We start from the raw sequence: 24,465 nt of genomic DNA, 5'->3' as shown, positions 1-24,465 counted from the left end.
TGATAAGTAAACATGTATATGGTGTATTAGTTTGTTCTCACACCGCTAATAAAGACATACCCGAGACTGGGTAATTTATAAGGAAAAGAGGTTTAATTGACTCACAGTTCAGTATGGCTGGAGAGGCCTCAGAAAATTTACAATCATGGCAGAAGGCACCTCTTCACAGGATGGCAGGAGAAAGAATGAGCACTGAGAGAAGGGGAAAGCCCCTTATAAAACCATCAGATCTCATATGAACTCACTCACTATCTCAAGAACAGCATGGGAGAAACTGCCCCCATGATTCAATTATCTCCACCTGGTCCTGCCCTTGACACATAGGAATTATTACAATTCAAGGTGAGATTTGGGTGGGGACACAGAGCCAAACCAAATCATATGGTAAATCCAAGAGCAACCACAAAAAATTACAAGAAAATATAGTGAAAAAAATCATGAAAGAAATGAAAATACTGCCTTAGAAAAATACGCTTAATGCAAAAGAAAGCAGTACAAAAGAAATGGAACAAAAAAATATATAAAAAATAAAAAGTAGGCTGGGCACGGTGGTTCAGGCGTGTAATCACAGCACTTTGGGAGGCCAAGGTGGGCAGATCACGAGGTCAGGAGATCAAGACCATCCTGGCTAACCTTGTGAAACCCCATCTCTACTAAAAATACAAAAAAATTAGCCAGGCGTGGTGGTAGGCACCTGTATTCCCAGCTACTTGGGAGGCTGAGGCAGGAGAATGGCCTGAACTTGGGAGGCGAAGCTTGCAGTGAGCCGAGATTGCGCTACTGCACTCCAGCCTGGGTGACAGAGCAAGACTCCGTCTCAAAAATAAATAAATAAAAAATAAAATAAAATAAAAATAAAAAGTAAAATGGCAGATGAAAACTCAACTATAGCAGTAATAATATTAAACATAAATGGATTAAACAATCCAATCAAAAGGATCGTCAGACTGGATAAAAAATATGATCTACAGGAGACACACTTTAGATTCAAATATAGAAATAGATTGAAAGTAAAAAGGTAAAAATTATGTATTATGCAAACAGCAACCACTTAAAAACTGAATAACAGATACTACTAATAACAGACAAAAGAGACCTTAAAACAAAAAATATTATCAGAAATAATGAGGGACGTTTTATAATGATAAAAGGTCAATCTATCATGAAGATATAATTATAAGCATATATGCTTCTGAAATGGAGCACCAAGGTGCATAAAGCAAAAACTGACAGAAATGAAGGGAGAAACAGATAATTCAACAATTATAACTGGAGGCTTCAATATCCCACTTTTAATAATGGATAGAACAACTAGACAGAAAATCAACAGGAAGACAGAAGACTTGAGAAACTCTATAAACCAACTACACATAACAGACTTCTAGAGAACACTTCACCCAACAATAACAGTATACATTCTTCTCAAGTGGATGTGGAGGATTCTTCAGTAGACCATATGTTAGGCCACAAAATGAATCTCAGTAAATTTTAAAAGATAGAAATAATACAGTATATGTTCTCTAACCACAATGGGATGAAATTAGAAATCAATAGTGGGAAAAAATGGGAAAACTCACAAATACATGGAAATAAAACATACTCCTAAATAACCCAAGACTTAAAGAAGAAATCAAAAAGGAAATCATGAAATACTTTCAGACGAATGAAAAGAAAGACTTCATACCAAAATTTATGGGATGCAGCTAAAGCAGTGCTTAGAAGGAAATACATAGCTGCAAAAGCCCACATTAAAGAAGAAAGGTCTCAAATCAATAACCTAACCTAACACCTTAGGATACTGGAAAAAGAAAAGCAAACTAAGCCTGAAGCAAAAGAAGAAAATAAGTAATAAAATTAGAGGAAAGATAAATGAAACAATTTTTTTAATTAGAGAAAAAAATCAATGAAATCAAAAGCCAGTTATTTGATAAGATCAACAAAATTGACAAACCTTTAGCTAGATTAATGGAGAGTGAAGGGAGGACTCAACTTACTAGAATCAGACATGAAAGAGGGAACATTATTACCAAACTTACAGAAGTAAAAAGAATTATCAAAGAATATTATGAACAATTATATGCCAATAGATTACATAACTTAGATGAAATGGACAAAATTCCTAAAAGACACAAATTACCAACTCTGGCTCAACAAGAAAGTAGACAATATGCATAGATATATAACAAGTTAACAAGTGCAGAGTACGCATGTGCCAACTTCCTCTTCTTCCGGCTGGAACCATGGAGGGTGTAGAAGAGAAGAAGGAGGTTCCTGCTGTGCCAGAAACCCTTAAGAAAAAGCGAAGGAATTTCGCAGAGCTGAAGATCAAGTGCCTGAGAAAGAAGTTTGCCCAAAAGATGCTTCGAAAGGCAAGGAGGAAGCTTATCTATGAAAAAGCAAAGCACTATCACAAGGAATATAGGCAGATGTACAGAACTGAAATTCGAATGGCGAGGATGGCAAGAAAAGCTGGCAACTTCTATGTACCTGCAGAACCCAAATTGGCGTTTGTCATCAGAATCAGAGGTATCAATGGAGTGAGCCCAAAGGCCCGAAAGGTGTTGCAGCTTCTTCGCCTTCGTCAAATCTTCAATGGAACCTTTGTGAAGCTCAACAAGGCTTCAATTAACATGCTGAGGATTGTAGAGCCATATATTGCATGGGGGTACCCCAATCTGAAGTCAGTAAATGAACTAATCTACAAGTGTGGTTATGGCAAAATCAATAAGAAGTGAATTGCTTTGACAGATAACGCTCTGATTGCTCGATCTCTTGGTAAATACAGCATCATCTGCATGGAGGATTTGATTCATGAGATCTATACTGTTGGAAAACGCTTCAAAGAGGCAAATAACTTCCTGTGGCCCTTCAAATTGTCTTCTCCACGAGGTGGAATGAAGAAAAAGACCAACCATTTTGTAGAAGGTAGAGATGCTGGCAACAGGGAGGACCAGATCAACAGGCTTATTAGAAGAATGAACTAAGGTGTCTAACATGATTATTTTTCTAAGCTGGTTGGTTAATAAACAGTACCTGCTCTCAAATTGAAATTAAAAAAAAAAAAAAAACAAGTGCAGAGCTTGAATTAGTAATTTAAAAAACTACCCACAGGCCAGGAGCCGTCCCTGTTATCTCAACATTTTAGGAGGGCAAGGCGGGTGGAAAACTTGAGCTCAGGAGTTCAAGACCAGCCTGAGCAACATGGTAAAACTCCATCTCCAAAAAAAAAAAAAAAAAAAAAAAAAAATTAGCCAGGTACAGTGGCCCATGTCTGTAGTCTCAGCTATTCAGGAGGCTGATGTGAGGATCACTTGAGCCAGGGAGGCAGATGTTGCAGTGAGCTGAGATTGTACTACCACACTCCAGCCTGGGTGACAGAGTGAAACCCTATCTCAGAAAAAAGAAAAAAAAAGCTACCCACTTATATGTTTCATGTCTGTATCAAAATATTATATAGGTACCCCATAAATATATACTCTTATTATATATCCATAATAATTAAAAATTTTTAAAAACTACCAACAGTGAAACTCCCAGGCCCAGTTGACTTCACCACTGAATTTCATCAACCATTAAAGAAGTAATCCCAATTCCAAAAAATAGCAAATGGGGGACCACTTCCTCTCTCCCAACTCATTTTATGAGGCAAGTATTACTCTGATACCAAAACCAGACAAAGACATCACAGGAAATGAAAATTACAGGCCAATGTCTTTATAAATATGGATGCAAAAATTCTCAACAAAATATTACCAAACCGAATCCAGCAACATATACAATGACCAAGTGAGATTAATCCCAAAAATGCAAGGTTGACTTGACTTCCCAAAATCAATTAATGTAATACATCATATCATTAGAATAAAAAAACTACATAATCATCTCAATAGATGCAGAATAATCATTTGACAAAATCCAACACCCTTTTATGATAAAGACACTCAACAGACTAGGAATAGAGAAGAATTTCCTCAACTTATTAAAAAACATCTGTGAAAAAACATAGCCAACATCAACCTCACTGGTGAAAGACTGGATGTTTTGTTCCTAAGATCAGGAACAAAATGAAGAGGTCCACGCTGACCATTTCTATTCAACATTGTACTGGAGGTTACAGGCAGGGCAATTAAGGAAGAAAAAGAAATAAAAGACATATAGACTAGAAAGGAAAAAGTAAAATTATCTTTATTTGCAGATGATATAAACTTGTATGTAGGAAATCCTAAGGGATACACCAAAAAACTATTAAAACTCGTAAATGAGTTGAGCAAGGTTGCAATAAACCAAAATCAGTTGTATTTTTATACCCTTGCAAAGAAATATTCAAAATGAAGTTAAGAAAGCAATTTAATTTACAGTAGCATCTTAAAGAGTAAAGCGCTAAATTTAAGAAGTAAATAATTTTAAGAAGACAAATAAATTTAATAAGACAAAGACTTGAAACTGAAAAATACAAATACAGCCAACTGAGCTTCGACAAAGCAAACAAAAACATAAAGTGGGGAAAGGACACCCTTTCCAACAAATGGTGCTGGGATAATTGGCAAGCCAAATACTTACAGCCAACTGATCTTCAAAAAAGCAAACAAAAACATAAAACGGGGCAAAAGACATCCTACTCAGCAAAGGTGCTGGGATAATTGGCAAGCCACATGTAGGAGAATGAAACTGGATCCTCATCTCTCACCTTATACAAAAATCAACCCAAGATGGATCAAGGACTTAAACTTAAGACCTGAAACTATAAAAATTCTAGATGATAACATTGGAAAAACCCTTCTAGACACTGGCTTAGGCAAGGATTTCATGACCAAGAGCTCAAAAGCAAATGCAATAAAAACAAAGATAAATAGCTGGGACCTAATTAAACTAAAGAGCTTTTGCACAGCAAAAGGAGCAGTCAGCAGAGTAAACAGACAACTCACACAGTGGGAGAAAATCTTCACAATCTATACATCTGACAAAGGACTAATATCCAGAATCTAAAACAAACTTAAACAAATCAGTAAGAAAAAAAAAAAGATCCCATCAAAAAGTGGGCTAAGGACCTGAATACACAATTCTCAAAAGAAGATATACAAATGGCCAAGAAACATATTTAAAAATGCTTGACATCACTAATGATTAGAGAAATGCAAATCAAAACTACAATGCAATATCACCTCACTCCTGCAAGAATGGCCATAATCAAAAAATCAAAAAACAGTGTATGTTGGCGTGAATGTGGTGAACAGGGAACACTTCTACACTGCTGGTGGGAATGTAAACTAGTACAGCTGCTATGTAAAACAGTATGGAGATTTCTTAAACAACTAAAAGTAGAACTACCGTTTGATCCAGCAATCCCACTACTGGATATCTACCCAGAGGAAAAGAAGCCATTATTCTAAGAAGATACTTGCACATTAATGTTTATAGCAGCACAATTCACAATTGCAAAATCGTGGAACCAACCCAAATGCCCATCAATCAATGAGTGGATAAAGAAACTGTGGTATACACATACAGTGGAATACCACGCAGCCATAAAAAGGAATGAATTAACAGCATTCACAGTGACCTGGATGAGATTGGAGACTATTATTCTAAGTGAAGTAACTCAGGAGTGGAAAATCAAACATCATATGTTCCCACTGATATGTAGGAGCTAAGCTATGAGAATGCAAAGGCATAAGAATGATACCATGGACTTTGGGGACTTTGGGGGAAGAAAGGGAGGAGGGCGAGGGATAAAATACTACAGATAAGGTTCAGTGTATACTGCTTGGGTGATGAGTGCACCAAAATCTCACAAATCACCACTAAAGAACTTACTCATATAACCAAATACCACCTGTACCCCAATAACTTATGGAAAAATACATATAGTTTACTCTTCTTAATTTAAAATATATTGAACTTTGAACAATTCAAGTAAAATAACTCTATCTAAAACTTCATAAGCCATGCAAGTATATACTGCATTTTAAACATTTTTAGAACTTTTTTAACCATGGCAGTTTAGTTAAACAAATAATAAATAACTTTTCATTTGCAAAAAAAAGTTATTAAAATTGATTGTGGTGATGGTTGGATATCTGTGAGTATACTAAAAACAAATTTTATACTTTATATGGGTAAATTGTATAGTCTGTTAATTGTATCTCAATAAAACCCTTTTATATTTTGCTTTTATTTATTTATTTATTATTATTTTTTGAAACAGTGTCTTACTCTGTCACCCAGGCTGGAGTGCAGTAGTGCAATCACAGCTCACTGTAGCCTCTACCTTCTGGATTCAGTTGATCCTCCCACTTCAGCCTCTCCAGTAATTGAAACTACAGGTGTGTGCCATCACGCCCAGCTAAGTTTTGTATTATTTGTACGGAAAGGGTTTCACCATGTTGCCAGGCTGGTCTTGAATTCCTGGACCCAAGCAATCTGCCTACCTTGGCCTCTCAAAGTGTTGGGATTTACAGGCATGAGCCACCACACCTGGCCTCAAAATAGCTATTTTTTTAAATGTTGAGAAAAATGAGCAAGTTGCAAAATAGTTTATATGATATTTCGAAACATGCATGAAATCAATTTTTTTTTTTTACTATTATCTAAACTTTTTTTTTTTTTTTTGAGACAGAGTCTCCCTCTGTTACCAGGCTGGAGAGCAGTGGTAGGATCTTGGCTCACTGCAACCTCCGCCTCCCGGGTTCAAGCGATTCTCCTGCCTCAGCCTCCCGAGTAGCTGGGACTACAGGCACGTGCCAGTACACCTGGCTAATTTTTTGTATTTTTAATAGAGATGGGGTTTCACCATCTTAGCCAGGATGGTCTCAATCTCCTGACCTTGTGATCTGCCCGCCTTGGCCTCCCAAAGTGCTGGGATTACAGGCGTAAGCCACCACGCCTGGCCTATTACCTAAACTTTTTAAATCTAATGTTTTGGTTGAAGTATCATTTACATACAGAAAAGTGCACAAATCTGAATTTTTTTTTGTTTTTGTATTTTGAGATGAAGTCTAACTCTGTCGCCCAAGCTGGAGTGCAGTAGTGCAAGCTCGGCTCACTACAACCTCCACCTCCCAGGTTCAAGCGATTCTCCTGCCTCAGCCTCCCGAAGAGCTGGGACTATAGGCGCCCACCACCACGCCCGGCTAATTTTTGTATTATTAGCAGAGACGGGGTTTCACCATATTGGCCAGGCTGGTCTTGAACTCCTGACCTTGTGATCCACCCACCTCGACCTCCCAAAGTGCTTGGATTACAGGCGTGAGCCACCATGCCCGGCCCCCTGAATTTTTTATAAGGTTAACCTACTCATGAAACCACCACCCAGATCAAGATATTGAACATTTCTAGTATCCCCAAAGCTTCTCTCTTGCCCCTTCTCAGTGATTGCCCCCCAAAGGTAACCCTATTCTAAATTTTGTTACCTTAGATTACTTATGCCTGCTCCTGAAGTTTATATAAATGATACAACCTGTATTTTTTTGTGTTATAGTTTCTTCTGTAAGATGGACATTTGATTTATGCTCCAGTTTTTGGCTACTACAAATAATACTTCCCTAAACAAGTCCAGTGCATGTATTTTTGGTGCATATGTATAAACACACATTTCTGCTGGACATATATCTAGGAGTCAAATTGCTGGGTCTTAAGATACGCACACATTCAGCTTTAGTAAACACTTCCAGATAATTTTCAGAAGTTTTGTATGAACATATACTCTCACCAGCAGTACGACAGTTCCCATCTCCACTTACTCATCAACACTTGATATGGTCTATTTTGTTTCATTTTATAATTTTAGCAATTCTTGTGTATATGAAGTGTTATCTTTTGTTTTAATGTGCCTTTCTCTGGTAAGTAATGATGTTGAGCACTGTTATGGACTGAATTGTGTCCTCTCAAAATTCATTTGTTGAAGCACTAATCCCCAGTACCTCAGAATGTGATTGTATTTGGAGACAGGGCCTTTGAAGAAGCAATTAAATTAAAATGAGGATGTTAAGGTGTATCCTAATATATTAATATGACTGGTGTCCTTATAAAAGGACATTAGGACACATGGAGATAAGGACACAAGGAGATTAGGACACATGGAGAAACCAGAGGCATGTGTGCACAGAAGGATGATCATATGAAGAAGCAGCTAGAGCGCCATCTGCAGGTCAAGGAGAAAGGCTTCAGAGGAAACCAGTTCTACCAATAGGATCTTGAACTTTTGGCCTCTAGAACTGTAAGAACATAAATTTTTATTGTTTAAGGCACCCATTATGTGGTACTTGATGACAGAAGCCCTAATGAACTAATATAGTCACCTTATCATATGCTTATTGGCCATTTTAAAATCCTTTTTTATAAACACCTGTTCAAACAATCCATTTAAAACTAGATTATTTGCCTTTCCCTTATTGATGGTTAGTAGTTGCTTATATATTGGGGATATGAATTCTTTGTCATATATATGCATTATACAAATCTTCCACTCAGTGATTTGCCTTTTTACTCTTTCAATGGTGTCTTTTAATTAATAGATATTCTTGGTTTCCATGAAGTCCAATATCTCATTCTTCTCTTTTATAGTTAGTACTTTGAATTCTGTTTAGAAAAATCTTTGCCAAAAAAAATGCTGATAAGGACATTCTCCTGTGTGATTTTTTACAAAATGTATTGCTTCACTTTCCACATTTAGATCTGAAGTCCATATAGAAGTGATTTTTTGGGTGTAACATAAGATAAAGATTCCTTTTTTACTTCAATTTGGATATTTCCTCTTTTGGAAAAAAAATGACCCTTTCCCTTGCACTTCCAAGGCAACTTCGAATTTAATCAATTATCAATCTATTTCTGTGTTTTCTACTTCATCTCACTGACCTATATGGTCAATTCTCATTATTTGCAATAGTTAATAATAAAGTTTCTGCAAACACTGAATTAGCAAATACCAAACGATTGCTCCTATGCGAAATAAAAGATTAGGTTCCTGAAAGCCTCCAGTCACAATATTTGTGTCAACTGATCAATACGTAACCTTGTTTTATGTGTGTTTTTGTTTTTAAAAAAAATCTTTAATATGTATTGTTGATTCGTTAACAATAAGCTCATGGCTAACAGCACTGTATGCCTAAAAGAAGCTTATATGACAGATATATTTTCTCAGTAGAGCACATCACTGCCTTCTTGCACTTAGGAACACCAGCAAGCACTTCAGCACTACTCTTTGTGGCCATTTAAATAGCAAAATCATCAACAAGAAGCACAAAAATATGAAAAATGTGGCACTTGATCACAAAAAGGACATTATTTAGATATAAGAGAAACCGACACCTTATTCAACCTCAGCTGGTAATATGCATGTTAGGCAATTCAAATTTTTAAATGCTATACAAATGTCCTCTAATGACTGTGAAGCAGCAAATATTGATTTGGGGGTTACAAATAAATTTTAGCAGGTATGTGAATTTGCAAATCTAAATCCATGAATAATGAGAATGAATTGTATATCTATATCATGCCCGTTTTATTCTACCATATTTACTATGGTTTTTTAACTTAATATCCAGTAGTATATAAATCCTTTAACTTTGTTCTTTTTCAAAACTGTCAGAGTTATTCATTTTAGAATCAGCTTATCAAGTTTTAAGAAAGCTTCCAGGGGTTTGAGATTGCATTACATTAAAAAACAAAAAGAAAAAACCGGCTTGGATTCTGATTGGGATTGCAATGGATCCAGAGATCAGTTTGGAGGAAACTATGTTGTCTTCCAAATCTACATATGGTATGCCTTCCCATTTATTTATGTCTTTCTCTCAGAAATATTTTGGAGTTTTCTCTGTAGATATCTCTTACATCATTTCTTAGGATATATTCCTAAGTGTTTTCCATGGTATTGCAAAAATTATCATTTTAAAATTCTTCACTACATATAAACATGATTGATTTTTGTATTTTGATCTTGCCAAATTCACTTACTAATTTTAACATTGTATCTGTACTTCTAAAATTTTATACATACATAATCATGTCATTCATGAACAATGACATTTTTATTTATTCCTTTCCAATCCTTATAATATTTATTTTTCTTGCCATATAGTGCTAGCTAAGACTTCAGTACAATTCTGAATAGAAATGGTGAGAGCTGGCACCCTTTTTTCCCTATATCAGGAAGGAAAACTTTCAATAATTCAATATTATGTTTGATGTTTACATAATATTTTTGTAGATATTCTATATGAGTTTTGGGTTATAGCCTTTTATTCCTAGTTTTCTAAGAGCTTTCATAAAAATGTGTTGATTTTCTATCAATGCTTTTTTTCTTTGTTTATTGAGATAATCATATGGAGGAGGTTTTTTGTCTTTTATTCTATGAATTTTATTAATGTGAATTTTATTGACTTGTTAAATGTTAAACTAACCTTGCATTCCTGGAATAAACCCAACTTGATTGTGGTATATTATCAGTTTTATAGATAGCTGGATTAGATTTGCTAATATTTTAATTCTGGATTTTTACAACTATGTGTCTCTGTTTTGATTGCCTTACCAATGTCTGCAGTGGATTAGCAGGCATCTCCTTTCACGATAGGTTCACATGACTGAGCATATAACACCCAACAGGATGTAGAGGAAACACATCGGAGTTATTAAGACATACAACGCCCAGAAGGAGGGATACAGCTTGCCCCAAGGGACCACACAGATGGCACATGGGGTGAGAGAAACAGGACAAAACAAAGCAGCCTTACAAGCCTCGAAGGATAGGGCTTCCCACAGATACCTTTAATTGGGTACTTTGAGTAAAAGGTAGTGGGAAACTAGGTCAGAGCTGACAAAGAGGAAGAGCAGAGGGGAACTGAGAGTGAGCTCTGTTAGATAAAATAGCTGGCAGCAAAGGAGTCTTGCTCAGGACAGCAAGGGGAAGAGCAGCTAGCAGGACTGGTGGCCTGTGTGATAAGGGAGGAGTCCTCCCTTGGAACAGGTCTATATTTCTCCCTTTCCCCTTGACAGATGTCATGGCAACAACTTATGCTAAGTAAAATATTTTCTCACTACAGTGTTAATGAGAGAGATTGGCTTGTATTTTTCCTTTCTTGTATTGTGTTTGTCAGGTTTTGTTAGAAAGGTTATGCTGGTCTCATAGAATGAGTTGGAAAGTGCTCCCTCTTTTTTTGTTTTCTGGAAAAGTTTATGTAAGACTTGGATTACCTAATGTTTGGAAATATTACTTTCAATATTAATGGAAATAAATGTTTGGAAGAATTCACCAGAGAAGTCATCTGAAACTTTATTTTTCTTTCTGAGTGGTTCTTCTAATTAGACTCAATTTCTTTAATAGAAAATAAAATTGAATTTTTTTATTCCTCCTTATTCCATTTTCTTAAGTTTTTTCAAGCAATTTTCACTTTTGTTGAAATTTTCAAATGTTTAGGTATACATTTGTATTTAAGGTATAAATATATATAACATCCTCCTTATTGCCTTTTCAATAATTAGGATCTATAGCAATGTCTCATTTTGTTACTGATATTGGTCATTTGTGCCTTCTCTGCTTTTTTTCCTCATCAGTATTAGCAGGAGTTAATCAAACTTATTAGCCTTTTCAAAGAACAACTTTTGGCTGTATTTATTTTCTCTATTGTACCTATGTTTTCTGTTCTCTTGCTTTCTGTTCTTATTTTTATTACTTCTCTTCTTCCATTTCAGGTTTAATTCACGGATCCTTTACTAATTTCATGAGATAGATACTTAATTTGATGGTAGCCAGCCTTTCTTTTTTCCAATATATGTGTTTAGAGCTGTAAGCATCCCATTAAGCCTGGCTTTCGCTGTATCTCGTAAGTTTTAGTCTGCTGTATTTTCATTATTGCATAGCTCAATGTTTTCTAATTTCCAATTTGATTTCTTCTTTTACCCTTAAGTTATACAGAAAATGTTATCCAATTTCCAAATGTTTGAGGGTTTACTAGTTTTCTGTTATTGAATTCTACTTTAATTCTGCAACGGTCAGAAAACAGACTTTGTAAGATTTCAGTCATTTGATATTTGCTGAAACTTGCTTTATGTTCCACCTATGATCAATTTTAGTAAATGTTCCATATGCACTGAAAAGAATGTACATTCTAGGTTGTTAAATACTGATTGTAATTATATCAATTGAATTAAAATTGTTCAAATCTTTTATATTTCTACTTATTTTCCCTGCCTCCTCTATTGGTGACTGTGAAGTATACTAATCTACAATTATGATTATGAAATTATCTATTTATATTTTTATATGTTTTATTTGATATGTATTGAGGCCATGTTATTAAGAATATGCAAATTTAGAACTATGTGGGATTGGCCTTTCATTATGAAATGAACTTCTTTGTCTTAGTAAAGTCTACTTTATCTGGTATTACTGTCAGCAGGTTTCTTGTGTATTACATTTACTTGAAATATCTTTCCTTATCCTTTTATTTTCAGTCTTTCATGTCCCTGTACTTAAGGTATGGCACTATAAGCAGCATATAGTTAGATTTTTTTAAATTGAGTCTGATAGTTTATCTTTCAATTATTTATTCAACTTATATTTAGTGTAACTATGATAATATCTGGGTCTAAATCTCCCATATTAATTTATATTTCCTACTTGTGTTATTTGTTCTTTGTTCCTTATTTTTCTTTCTTGCCTTGTTTCAGATAGTCAAGAATTTATTATTATTCAAATTTCTCTATCTGTGGACTTATTATTTGTGTCGGCAGATCTCCAGACCACCCTCAGGTTTGATGATTCCTTAGAAGAACTCAGAATTTGGAAAAGCTGTTATACTCACCATTACAGTTTATGACTGCAAAAGTATACAAATTAAAATCAGCAAAAGAAAAGGGCAACAGAGGTGTCCAGGAGAAACCAGGATCAATCTTTCAGTTTGGAAAAGAGGAAACCAGGATTCCTCTTTCAGTGTAGTTGGAATAACACCACTTAATTCTCCCAGCAATGATGTTTTCAATGCATGCAAAGTACTGCTAACATGAGAAAAAACAGAGAAGCTCACCTGAGCCTTGGTGTCCAGTGTTTTTATTGGAGAGTCAGTCACATAGGTATGGAGAACCCTTGTGATTGAACTTAGCTAATCAGTTTCCAGTCCCTCCACCTCAGAGGTCAAACTAATGTGGTATGGCCAGGGCCACAGGTGAACAAAAACAGGTGTTCACCATAAATCACATTGCTAGCAATAAACTAACTGTCATGACCCACATTCCCAGGTAAGAGACCTAAAGGAATTGAAAGAACAAATCACGTGAATATCAGAAAGAAGAGAGTCCCAGGCAGAGGAAACACCAGGAGCAAAAGCCCTGAGGTGGGGACATGCTCAGAGAGTTGAAAACCAGCCAGGAGAACAGTGGGTAGAGTGCAGTGAGGCAGAGAGTATTAGAAATAAGGTTCCAGAGGTAGGCAGGTGCCAGATTACACAATACAAAGTAATGACTTTGTATTTTACTCTAAGGATGATCAGAGCCTTTGGAGAGTTTTCAGCAGAGGAATGTTGTATCCGAATTGCCATGAGTGACAGAGGCAGAGACAGAGAGAGAGAGAGGGAAAGAGAGTGAGATTTATTTGGTTACAGAAATTATAGACTATAAGCAGCAAGAGTGGAAAAGAGGAAACCAAGTAATAAACTATGGCAGCATTACAAAAGACAGATGATGGTAGCTTTGATTGTGTCCAGCAACAGGAGAATGATTAAATGAATTACAGTAAATCCATATAATGGAATATGATACAGTCATTATAAATAATATAAAATAATACATAAGAACACAAGAAAATGTTTATAATATAGTAAATGTAAACAAAGCAGTTATAAAAATAAACTATTATCTGAGTCACAAAGTTCATTCATCCATGTATAATATGGTGCTAGTTTATAAAAATATTATAGGCATAGAATATTAAAGCTGGAAGAGACTTAGAACGCACCTAACCCACCAGGAACAGAAGGATTACGTGACTTAAGTGATGGAGCAAGGCCTAGAATACAGATCTGATTTTCAGTCTAATGCTCATTCTATTTCACCCATGGTCTCTCTTTTATGTTAGATTTCATAAGTGCTTATACTCCTGCTAATTGACATTCAAACAGACAATTAGAGCTAACAGAATGTCTATTTTATTCATAAGTTATATTAAATCTTCTTAAATCTAGATTTTTAAAATTAATCTATAGTAGACTAAAGCCCTGTCCAAATAAGAAAGGGGGGAGGACTACCTCAAAATAAGAGATAGATACGTAGATAGATAGATGATAGATACATAGATAGATATAATTTTCAGGAGTCTTCACATAAATCAAGTCATTGAAAATAAATGATGAGTTCATGTCCTTTGTAGGGACATGGATGAAGCTGGAAACCATCATTCTCAGCAAACTATTGCAAGGACAAAAAACCAAACACCGCATGTTCTCACTCATAGGTGGGAGTTGAACAATGAGAACACATGGGCACAGGAAGGGGAACATCACACACCGGGGCCTGTTGTGGGGTGGGGGGAGGGGGGAGGGATAGCATTAGGAGATATACCTCATGTAAATGACGAGTTAATGGGTGCAGCACACCAACATGGCACATGTATACAAATGTAACAAACCTGCACATTGTGCACATGTACCCTAGAACTTAGAGTATAATAAAAAATGTATATATAAAAAATAAAAAAGAAATAAAAAAGAAAATAAATAATTAAATACATCTTGGCATACATTATAAAAATGTCTGTGATCCATGATTTTTTAAATTTCTAACAATGGTATACAGAATTTATCAAGGAAATAACATGCTTGGGCAGCAAAATACTGTTTCTATGACACCAGTAACCATTTCTTCTTTGAATCTGCAGGTTTCCCTGGCTATGATTTTAGATCAACAGGCTAGAAGTCTCCTTCTAGAAACCAAACAGCCCAACCTTCTCCTTTCTATGGTAACGTAACAGAGCCCTTCACTGTCTGAGCTACAGGGAAAAAAAAGCTGTTTTTAATTAACCATTAATTATTTGAATGCAGCCTGCATTATGCGGAAAAATGTGTTACTTTCATCTTAATTTAAAAGACAACATCTGAGGTTCCAACTGACAAGAAGATACGCTTTATAAATGCATTTATATCACTATTCTCCTTCAGAGCATTAGAAAATAGATTCATGGGCTTGGATAAAGAAGACGTCTGTGGTTCTGCAGGGTCTGAAATAGTAAGAAAGGTTTATCCCCAAAGCTTTTTACAGAGGAGAGAAAACATTTTTTAATTTGAGAGGCTTCCGATTACTGTAAGTAGCTATCTGAATATTGAAAAGTAAAATTCAGATGAGATCTTACTGACTGCTGACAAAATCTATTTGAAATTTAAGGTCTTCGTGCTTCATTTGCTATAAAGTCTTTAAAGGTATTTGAATTTGAGTACTAAATTAGATCAAATAGAAAATAGAAAAGATTTGTCACAGGTATAGAGTGCGTGACCAATAAAATCAAGTTCAACTATAAGTAAGAATGTTTATAAATATGGGGGAGAGTTGTCTCAATATTTTTATAATTTTATGTGCATTATTTTTCACATCTTAAAGCTGCCCAAGTATAGAAAAATACAGGACTTCAATAACAGTTACCAGCATGATTTGCTTTTATTACCTTTCTGTTCAAGACCCTTGTTTCCCTTGTAGCATGTCAAATTGCCCCCAAAACCATATTATACAGCAGAGAAATGTTGTTCACACTTCACTGGCTATTGATTTACTTTATTTATTGGCACAAAATCAGCTTGAGATAAACATTTTGTCCCCCATTTCCACTATTGTAAGTGGTATACTTCATTGCAAGATAGGTAAGCCCAAATGTGCAGGGTCACAATTCGACATGGCTTTCTAATCAATGTGTGAAAAATTATCTAATGAATAATGGGTTGCACATTTCCACAAACAAATTAACCAGGGTGAGACTGAAACTAATGATTATATTTATCTAATGTAATTTCACATCTGTTACTAGTGGTAGTAATTTTTTTCTCTTTCATCCATGGTGTCCTCAAAATTACAACTTAGCTTTTCAGATACAGTTATGAACATCAGTTTAACTAGAAAATAGACAATTTTGTGGAATGTTTATTTTTTTCTTTAAATGCCAGTGGTCCTGAGCAATATGATGCTATTTTATGAAATTTGGGAATCCAGACGTTTCTTAACTATTACCTCTGTTGTTTTCTAAGTACTGGCTGTGGGCTTAATGCCATAACCTATTGGTCAAATTCCATCATTCAGTCTCATAAAAAACAAAATAACTCCATTTTACCACTGTAAGACCATCCTTAATTTTGCCTGTCTTTACAATAATATAACATTTAATCCTGATCTAAAATGTAGAAGTTTTTTTGAGACAGAGTCTCGCTCTGTTGCCAAGCTAGAGTGCAGTGGTGTGATCTTGGCTCACTGCAACCTCCGCCTCCCAGGTTCAAGTGACTCTCCTGCCTCAGCCTCCCAAATAGCTGAGACTACAGGTGTGCACCACCACCCCCAGCTAAGTTTTGTGTTTTTAGTAGAGACGGGGTTTCACCATGTTGGCCAGGATGGTCTTGATCTCTTGACCTCGTGATCCCAAAGTGCTGGGATTACAGGCATGAGCCTCCACGCCTGGCTGAATTCTTTTTAAGTAGAAGCAGTTTCCAACTTGGGGAAAAATAATTATTACTATTACTTTGAGACTTTTTTTTTTCAGTGCTTCATCAAAAATGTTCTTAAACTTTTTCTAAATTGAAATGGAGTCTTGCTATGCTGCCCAGGCTGGTCTTGAACTCTTGGCTCAAGCTATCCTCCTGTTTCAGCCTCCCAAGTAGCTGGGGTTACAGGCACCACTACACCTGGCTTCTTTTTCTACTGCGAGCAGAAATACAACAACAACTAGCACAGTTTTGTGCCATATGTATTGATTCACTCTAAAACATGAGCAGTTTCATCTACCATTGATTTTGCACCATCACGGCAAATGTCAACACAGTGAAAAAGGTAGATAACATCTTGTCTTATTATGAAAATGGTTTTAGCCAGGCAAAGTGGCTCATGCTTGTAATCCTAGCACTTTGGGAGGGAGGTTAAGGGGGTGGATTGCTTGAGCTCAGGAGTTCGAGACCAGCCTGGGCAACATGGCGAAACCCCATTTCTACAAAAAAAAAATACAGAAAATTTAGCCAGGCATAGTAGTGCACACCTGTAGTCCCAGCTACTTGGGAGGCTAAAGGCGGAAGGATGGCTTGAGCCTAGGAGGTTGAGGCTGCAGTGAGCCATGATTGTGCCACTGTAATCTAGCCTGGGTGACAGAGTGAGATCCTGTCAAAAAAAAAAAAAAAGAAGAAGAAGAAAAAGAAAAAAAAGACAAGAAAATGGTTTTAACCTCCTGGATCTCTTGAAAGGGGAGGGGACCCAAAGATGTCTGCAGACCACTCTTTGAGAACCACTGCTCTAATAAGCCTATAATTCTTTGTATAGGGAGGGAAGGTGATGGCTGAGGGGAGAGTGGAGAATAACTCTTTAAAAACAATCCAGAAAATTGAGGAAAAGTTACTTTGAATATTAATGAGCGTTTAATTCATTTAGCTTTCCTTACAGTTTGACTGATTTTAGATAGTTTCTTTATTTAGTTCTCTACCTTGTTTCTGGCCCTGATCTGAGTTTGGCCCTCAGTATGTAGTTTCATCAGAGTCGTGATTAGGCAAACTGTGGATGAAATTTCACAGTTCTGCCTACAGCAGCAAATACCTATGAGGGCTTGAGCCCCTTCAGTAATCTAAAGTAAGGGGAAATCTCATGATCACCCGATATTATATACCTCTTTATGTATTTTGTCTGTACTAGAATGTAAGCTCCTTGAAATAGATTTGTTTTGTTCACTGCTTTATCCTCAGTTCCAAGGGTGGTACCTGACTCATATATAGGCACTCAACAAATATCTATTGAATGAATGAATGAATGTACCCCATATGAACCTACACAAAGAATAAGCTTAAAATAATGTAACATTATTTTTCAAACACATCCAGATGAGTGTTTTGAAATAATTTAACTTAGAGAGGTTACAATCATTTTCTAGTGATGCTGCAACTATCATTCAGAGTGTTTTTTGAACATCAGAGAGGAGGTGATGGGAAATACGCCACATTTGGATTCAGAAAGACTTTAGTTAGAATCCTGGTCCCAGCAATTACCACTGAAATGAAATTGGGCAGTGACTTAACCTCTCAGATAATCTCCTCAATTGTAAAACAGAGAGAGAAGAAACTATCTCATAGAGACATTGTGGGAATAAAATTAAAGGAAACTACATTTGTGATTGTATCTAGCACATTGCCTAGCAAATAGAAAATAACAAGCACAGGTTAAATGCTAGTGTCTAGACAGTTGGTATTGGGCTATCATACTTCTATTCCATCTACCTTTGATAACAATATCAAAAGTTGACCCTCCCCAGTTATCAGTCCATATGCTTTGGATAGAGCTTCAGACCTAGGTTTATTGGCCTGAGCCTAAACAATCAGTGCATCATTTCTCCCTAGACATACTACTCCCTTGTACAAGATGACCGCATATCTCAGTCAGAGCCAATGACAGTCAATGGAATTCTTGTTGGGAATCTGGGGGAAAAGGCTCTCTCTTTTCCATTAGACTTAAACCTGAAAAGATGCAGACAGGAGCTGCTTCAGCCATCCTAGAACCACACAGAAGACCCTGCCTGAGAACAGAACACAAACAGCAGAAGTCAGAGGTGAGAGACAAAGAAGGAAGAACTAGGCTCAGTGAACAACACTTGAGCTCCAATCAAGTAATGCCTGAAGCCAAGTTGGCCTTTGAAGTTATGTGAATCAGTAAGTTTCCTTTTTTTTTTTTTTTTTTGTAGCTTAGCTTGAGTTGAGTTGTCTGACATTAACAATAGAAAAGTACAGTCTGATGCAGTATTTTTTGCTTGTTCATAGGCTCAACCTAGATTTGCACAGATGATTATGGTTCAATGTTAACGCTGCTGCTGAGAGCTGAAACATAAAGCCAAAGTCTGTCCTGAAGTATTTTAAATTCCTATGGCCTTAAGGAAGCCACAAGTCAAGGAAGCCAAAGTCAAGGAAGCCATAAGTCAAGATTCTCATAGCATTTGGTTAATATTTAGATCAGGCATTCCTGACAAAAGAAAATACAGTAATTTCAAACTTGAAGTCTTTAGACCTTTAGGGATGTGCAATTACTAATATTAGAAATATTAGGAATAGCTTGAGGCACTTCAAGCTACTACTAATATTTCTAAAAAGTCTAAAACCAGTTGCATATGTTCCTTTAATGAGGTTAACTAAAACATACGTTTTTTTTTCTGTTGATAGAATTATGTCTACTCCATGCATTTACAATGGTTATCTCTTGCTAATTGGAAGCTCTTTTTTTTTTTTTTTTTTTTTTTTTGAGATGGAGTCTCTCTCGTCCAGGCTGGAATACAGTGGTACTATCTCAGCTCACTGCAACCTCCGCCTCCGGGGATCAAGTGATTCTCCTGCCTCAGCCTCCTGAGTAGTTGGGATTAAAGGCATCTGCCACCAAGCCTGGCTAATTTTGTATTTTTAGTAGAGACGGGGTTTCACCATTTTGGCTAGGCTGGTCTTGAACTCCTGACCTCAGGTGATCTGCCTGCCTCGGCCTCCCAAAGTGCTGGGATTACAGGCATGAGTCACCACACCCTGCCTGGAAGCTCTTAATATCAGATACATAGATAGCTACACAGACAGCTAGCTAGCAAGATATCCTTGACTGATTTTCCAAATGAGATTATTTAGTTAATAAATGCTATATGATAGGTAAAATGTTACAATATACAGGGTCCCATGGTGGGAAGAGAGGTGAAGAATAAAAAGGGTCTTTAGCATTTGGTGATGAAAAGAAGAAAATGCTAATGTAAGAGGCTAGCCCTCTTTCTTTACAGCTATTTGTTGGTGGTGGGAGGTGGTGGCATGGAGAACACACAATCCAATAAAGTACACAGTGGTTTTAAAAGCACTATGCTTTAGGGGCAAGATATGTTAAAGCCACAATCTGATTGCATTTTGGGATGATTCTGCTTACTCAACAAATAACTGTCAAGGGCCCACAGTGGCACTGGAGAGGAAAGATAACATAGAAAAGAGCAAGACAAGTTCATCGAGAAACTCCAAGTTTTGTGGTTATGGTCACATATTATTCTGTAACATTCTCTTGCGGATCATGGCATTCTCCTTCCTCATGCCTCCAGATACAGCTGAAGTGATGTCTTCTACATGGCCTATTCCTAAAGAAAATTTAAAACCCCTGTGCCAGAATGTACTACTAAACTTTCATAGGTCAAACATGGGTTTGACCATGGATTTATTGAAATTACTGATCTATGTACTCAAGTCTTACCAATATAATCAAATCCCTCTTCAGAATCACACACTAAAAATAATAGCCTTGGTACATTCATACAATGGAATACCACTGAGCAAGAAAAAACCGACACATGCCACAACTTGGATGAATCTTAAAACCTTCATGCTAAGTGAAAGAAGCTAAACTCACAGACCACATATTGAATGATCTCACTTATTTGTTATTCTGGAAAAGACGAAACATTTAGAAACAATAAATAGACCAGGGGTCGAAAGCAGGGAGAAGGGATTGACTACGAAAAGGCATAAGTGGATTTTTGGAGGTGATAAAAATATCCTATATATTGATTGTGGTGGTAGTTACATGGCTATGTACATTTGTCAAAACTCAGAGCTGTATATCTAAAAAAATTTTTACTATGTAAAAATTTCACATAGTTGAGGCCGGGCACAGTGGCTCACGCCTATAATCCCAGCACTTTGGGAGGCAGAGGCGGGTGGATCACGAGGTCAGGAGTTCAAGACCAGCCTGGACAAGATGGTGAAACCCCGTCTCTACTAAAAATATGAAAATTAGCCGGGGGCAGTGGCAGGTGCCTGTAATCCCAACTACTCAGGAGGCTGAGGCAGGAGGATCGCTTGAACTTGGAGGGCAGAGTTTGCAGTGAGCCGAGATCGCGCCACTGCACTCCAGCCTGGATGGCAAAGTGAGACAATGTCTCAAAAAAAAAAAAATTCACATAACTAAAATTATATTATCTAACTCTGTGTGTGTGTGTGTGTGTGTGTGTGTGTGTGTGTAAGGCCATAAACAGTGTGTATCTAGTCATCATCTAAGTCAGAGTAAGTTCAAGAAGATCACAGTAAGAAAAGGTGTTCAAGAAAAATTCAAACACTAGAGTTCTGGAAGTTCATAAAGATGACTATGGGAAATGTTTCTCTTGAAACCAAAGGAATTATAACTGAAGGCTAAAATTGAAACATGAAACTAATAGTACTATAGGTGGGAATAGTACTATTGCCTAAAATAGTTTTTTAAATCATCAGAAGAAAAATTTTAGAGTAAAAACTTGACCCTTTATTAAATTTTTATTTTGTCGAGATATACTTACCTGAGATGAACCCTGAACTAAAGTGGGCCTGAAAGATGAAAATCATTTTATTTCAGCTACTGGGAATCAGTCCATTGCTTTTCTTCTGACTTTCTAGAGGAATAATAGCATAGTATTTTCTCAAAATCTTCATTAGAAAGAGTTGCAAGGATGTCAGTAAAGCAGAGAAACTATAAATAACATTAATTTTAAATGTATTGTTTATAAATGAAGTACTTAGACTGCAAGGAGGATAGAGAGTGAGAAAACTAGCTTGAAGATGCATTGTAGAAAACCTTCACTACAATTTGACTAAGGGTTTGGCACTTAAGGATGTGGGAGGGAAAGTTTCTGCTGCTTCAATATGAAGCTACTTTTCTAAATGCAGCTACACCCTCATTTCAAGTTCACCACCCAATGGCTCATCTCTCCTTACCTGGTGCCTCCCTCAGAGACACAGAATGGAAATAAAGTGAAAAGTAATTCCTCCCCAGTTCCTTTTCCTATTCATAAACGCCAAGGCTGAATCTTTTTTAAAAACTTTTTAATTATTTTTTATTGATACTTAATATTTGTACATATTTATGTAGCACATGCAATATTTTGTCACATGCATAGAATGTGTAATGATCAAGTCAGGGTATTTGAATCCATTAGCTCAAGTATTTACCATTTCTATGTTCTGGGAACATTTCAAGTCCTCTTTATAGCTATTTTGAAATATATAAAACATTGTCATTAACTAGAGTCACCCTACTCTGTTATCAAACATAACAACTTATTCTTTCTATCTAACTGTATATTTGTACCCATTAACCAACCTCTCTTCATCCCCACCCTTCCCATCCTCTGGTATCTATCATTCTACTCTTTTTTTTTTTTTTTTTTTAGATGGAGTTTCTCTCTTGTTGCCCAGGCTGGAGTGCAATGGCATGATCTTAGCTCACTGCAACCTCCACCTCATGGATTTAAGTGATTCTCCTGCCTCAGCCTCCCAAGTAGCTGGAATTACAGGCATGCGCCACCATGCCTGGCTAATTTTTGTATTTTTGGTAGAGACGGGGTTTCTCTATGCTGGTCAGGCTGGTCTCGAACTCCCAACCTCAGGTGATCCACCTGCCTCAGCCTCCCAAAGGGCTCAGATTACAGGCATGAGCCACCGTGCCCGGCCCATTCTACTCTTTATGTCCATGAGATCAGTTTTTTTAGCTCCCACATATGAGTGAGAATGTATGATACTTGCCTTTCAGTACCTGGCTTATTTCACTTAACATCATGACCTCTAGATCCATCCATGTTGCTGCAAATGACATGATTTTTTTTTCTATGGTCAAATAGTATTCCATTGTGTACATATAGCACATTTTCTTTGTTCATCCTTTGATGGACATTTAGGTTGATTCCATATCTTTGCTATTATAAATAGTGCAGCAATAAACATGCAAGCGCAGGTATCCCTTTGATATAGTGATTTCATTTCCTTTGGATAAATGCCCAGTAGTAGAATTTCTGGATTGTATGGTAGTTCTACTTTTAGTTTTTTGTTTGTTTGAGAAATCTCCACACTGTTTTCCATAGTGGTTGTAATAACTTATATTCCCACCAACCATCTATAAGAGTTCCCTTTTCTTTGCATCCTCAGCAGCATCTGTTATTTTTTTGTCTTTTTTTTTTTTTTTTTTTTTTGAGGCGGAGTCTCGCTCTGTGGCCCAGGCTGGAGTGCAATGGCTCAATCTCGACTCCTGCAAGCTCCACTCCCTGGGTTCACGCCATTTTCCTGCCTCAGCCTCCTGAGTAGCTGGGACTACAGGTGCAGTAGCTGGGACTACAGGCGCCCACCACCATGCCCAGCTAATTTTTGTATTTTTATTAGAGACGGGAATTCACCAAGTTAGCCAGGATGGTCTCGATCTCCTGACCTCGTGATCCCCCCGCCTTGGCCTCCCAAAGTGCTGGGATTACAGGCATGAGCCACTGCGCCCAGCCCTTGTCTTTTTAATAACAGCCATTCTAACTGGGTGAGATGATATCTCATTGTGGTTTTCATTTGCATTTCCCTGATGATTAATGATGTTGAGCATTTTTTCATGTACCTGTTGGACATTTGTATGACTTCTTTTGAGAAATGTCTATTCATGTCCTTTGCCCACTTTTCAATGGGGATTATATGGTTTTTGGTTTTTACTATTGAGCTGTTTGAGTTTCTTGTATGTGTTGGACATTAGTTTCCTCTCAGATGCATAGTTTGCAAATATTTTATCCCATCCAACAGGTTGTCTCTTCACTGTTGATTGTTTCTGTTGCTATGCAGAAGCTTTTCATAATAGTTTAATATAGTTCTATTTGTCTATGTTTTAGTTGTCTGTGCTTTTGAAGTCTTAGCTATAAAATCTTTGCCTAGACCAATGTCTTGAGGTGTTTGCTCTATGTTTTCTTCCAGTAGTTTTATAGTTTTAGGCCTTATGTTTAAGTCTTTAATCCATCTTGAGTTGACTTTTGTACATAATAAGAAACAGGAGTCCAGTTTGATTCTTCTGCATGTGGATATCCAATTTTCTTAGTACCATTTATTGAAGAGGGTGTCCTTTCCCCAGTGCATGTTCCTGGCACCTTGTCAAAAATTAGTTGGTTATAAATATGTGGATTTATTTCTGGATTCTCTATTCTGTTACATTGGTGTATATGCCTGTTTTTATACCAATACCATGCTGTTCTGATTAATAGAGCTTTGCAATATATTTTTGAGTCAGGTAGTGTGATGGCTCCAGCTTTGTTCTTTTTTCCTCAAGATCGCTTTGGCTATTCAGGCTCTTTTCTGGTTCCATATGAATTTTAGGATTTTTTTTCTATTTCTGTGAAAAATGACATTGCTATTTTGATACAGATTTCCTTGAATCTGAAGATTTCTTTAGGCAGTATGGTTATTTTAATTATAGTAATTCTTCTAATCCATAACTGTGGGATGTCTTTCCACTTGTTTATATCCTCATTTC

At 36.6% G+C, this 24,465-nt stretch overlaps 1 protein-coding gene and 1 pseudogene across 1 annotated transcript in view; one reads left to right on the top strand and one right to left on the bottom strand.

Annotated features, from left to right (window-relative positions):
* The window catches only part of WDR41 (WD repeat domain 41), a 184,153-nt gene that overhangs the window by 143,312 nt on the left and 16,376 nt on the right, over positions 1-24,465 (bottom strand). The window lies entirely within an intron of this gene.
* On the top strand, positions 2,217-3,044 carry LOC100970979 (large ribosomal subunit protein uL30-like; annotated as a pseudogene).

Source organism: Pan paniscus, chromosome 4 (genome assembly GCF_029289425.2).
Source record: "Pan paniscus chromosome 4, NHGRI_mPanPan1-v2.0_pri, whole genome shotgun sequence".
Classification (NCBI taxonomy): domain Eukaryota; kingdom Metazoa; phylum Chordata; class Mammalia; order Primates; family Hominidae; genus Pan; species Pan paniscus.
This window is presented reverse-complemented; position numbering and strand designations above follow the sequence as displayed.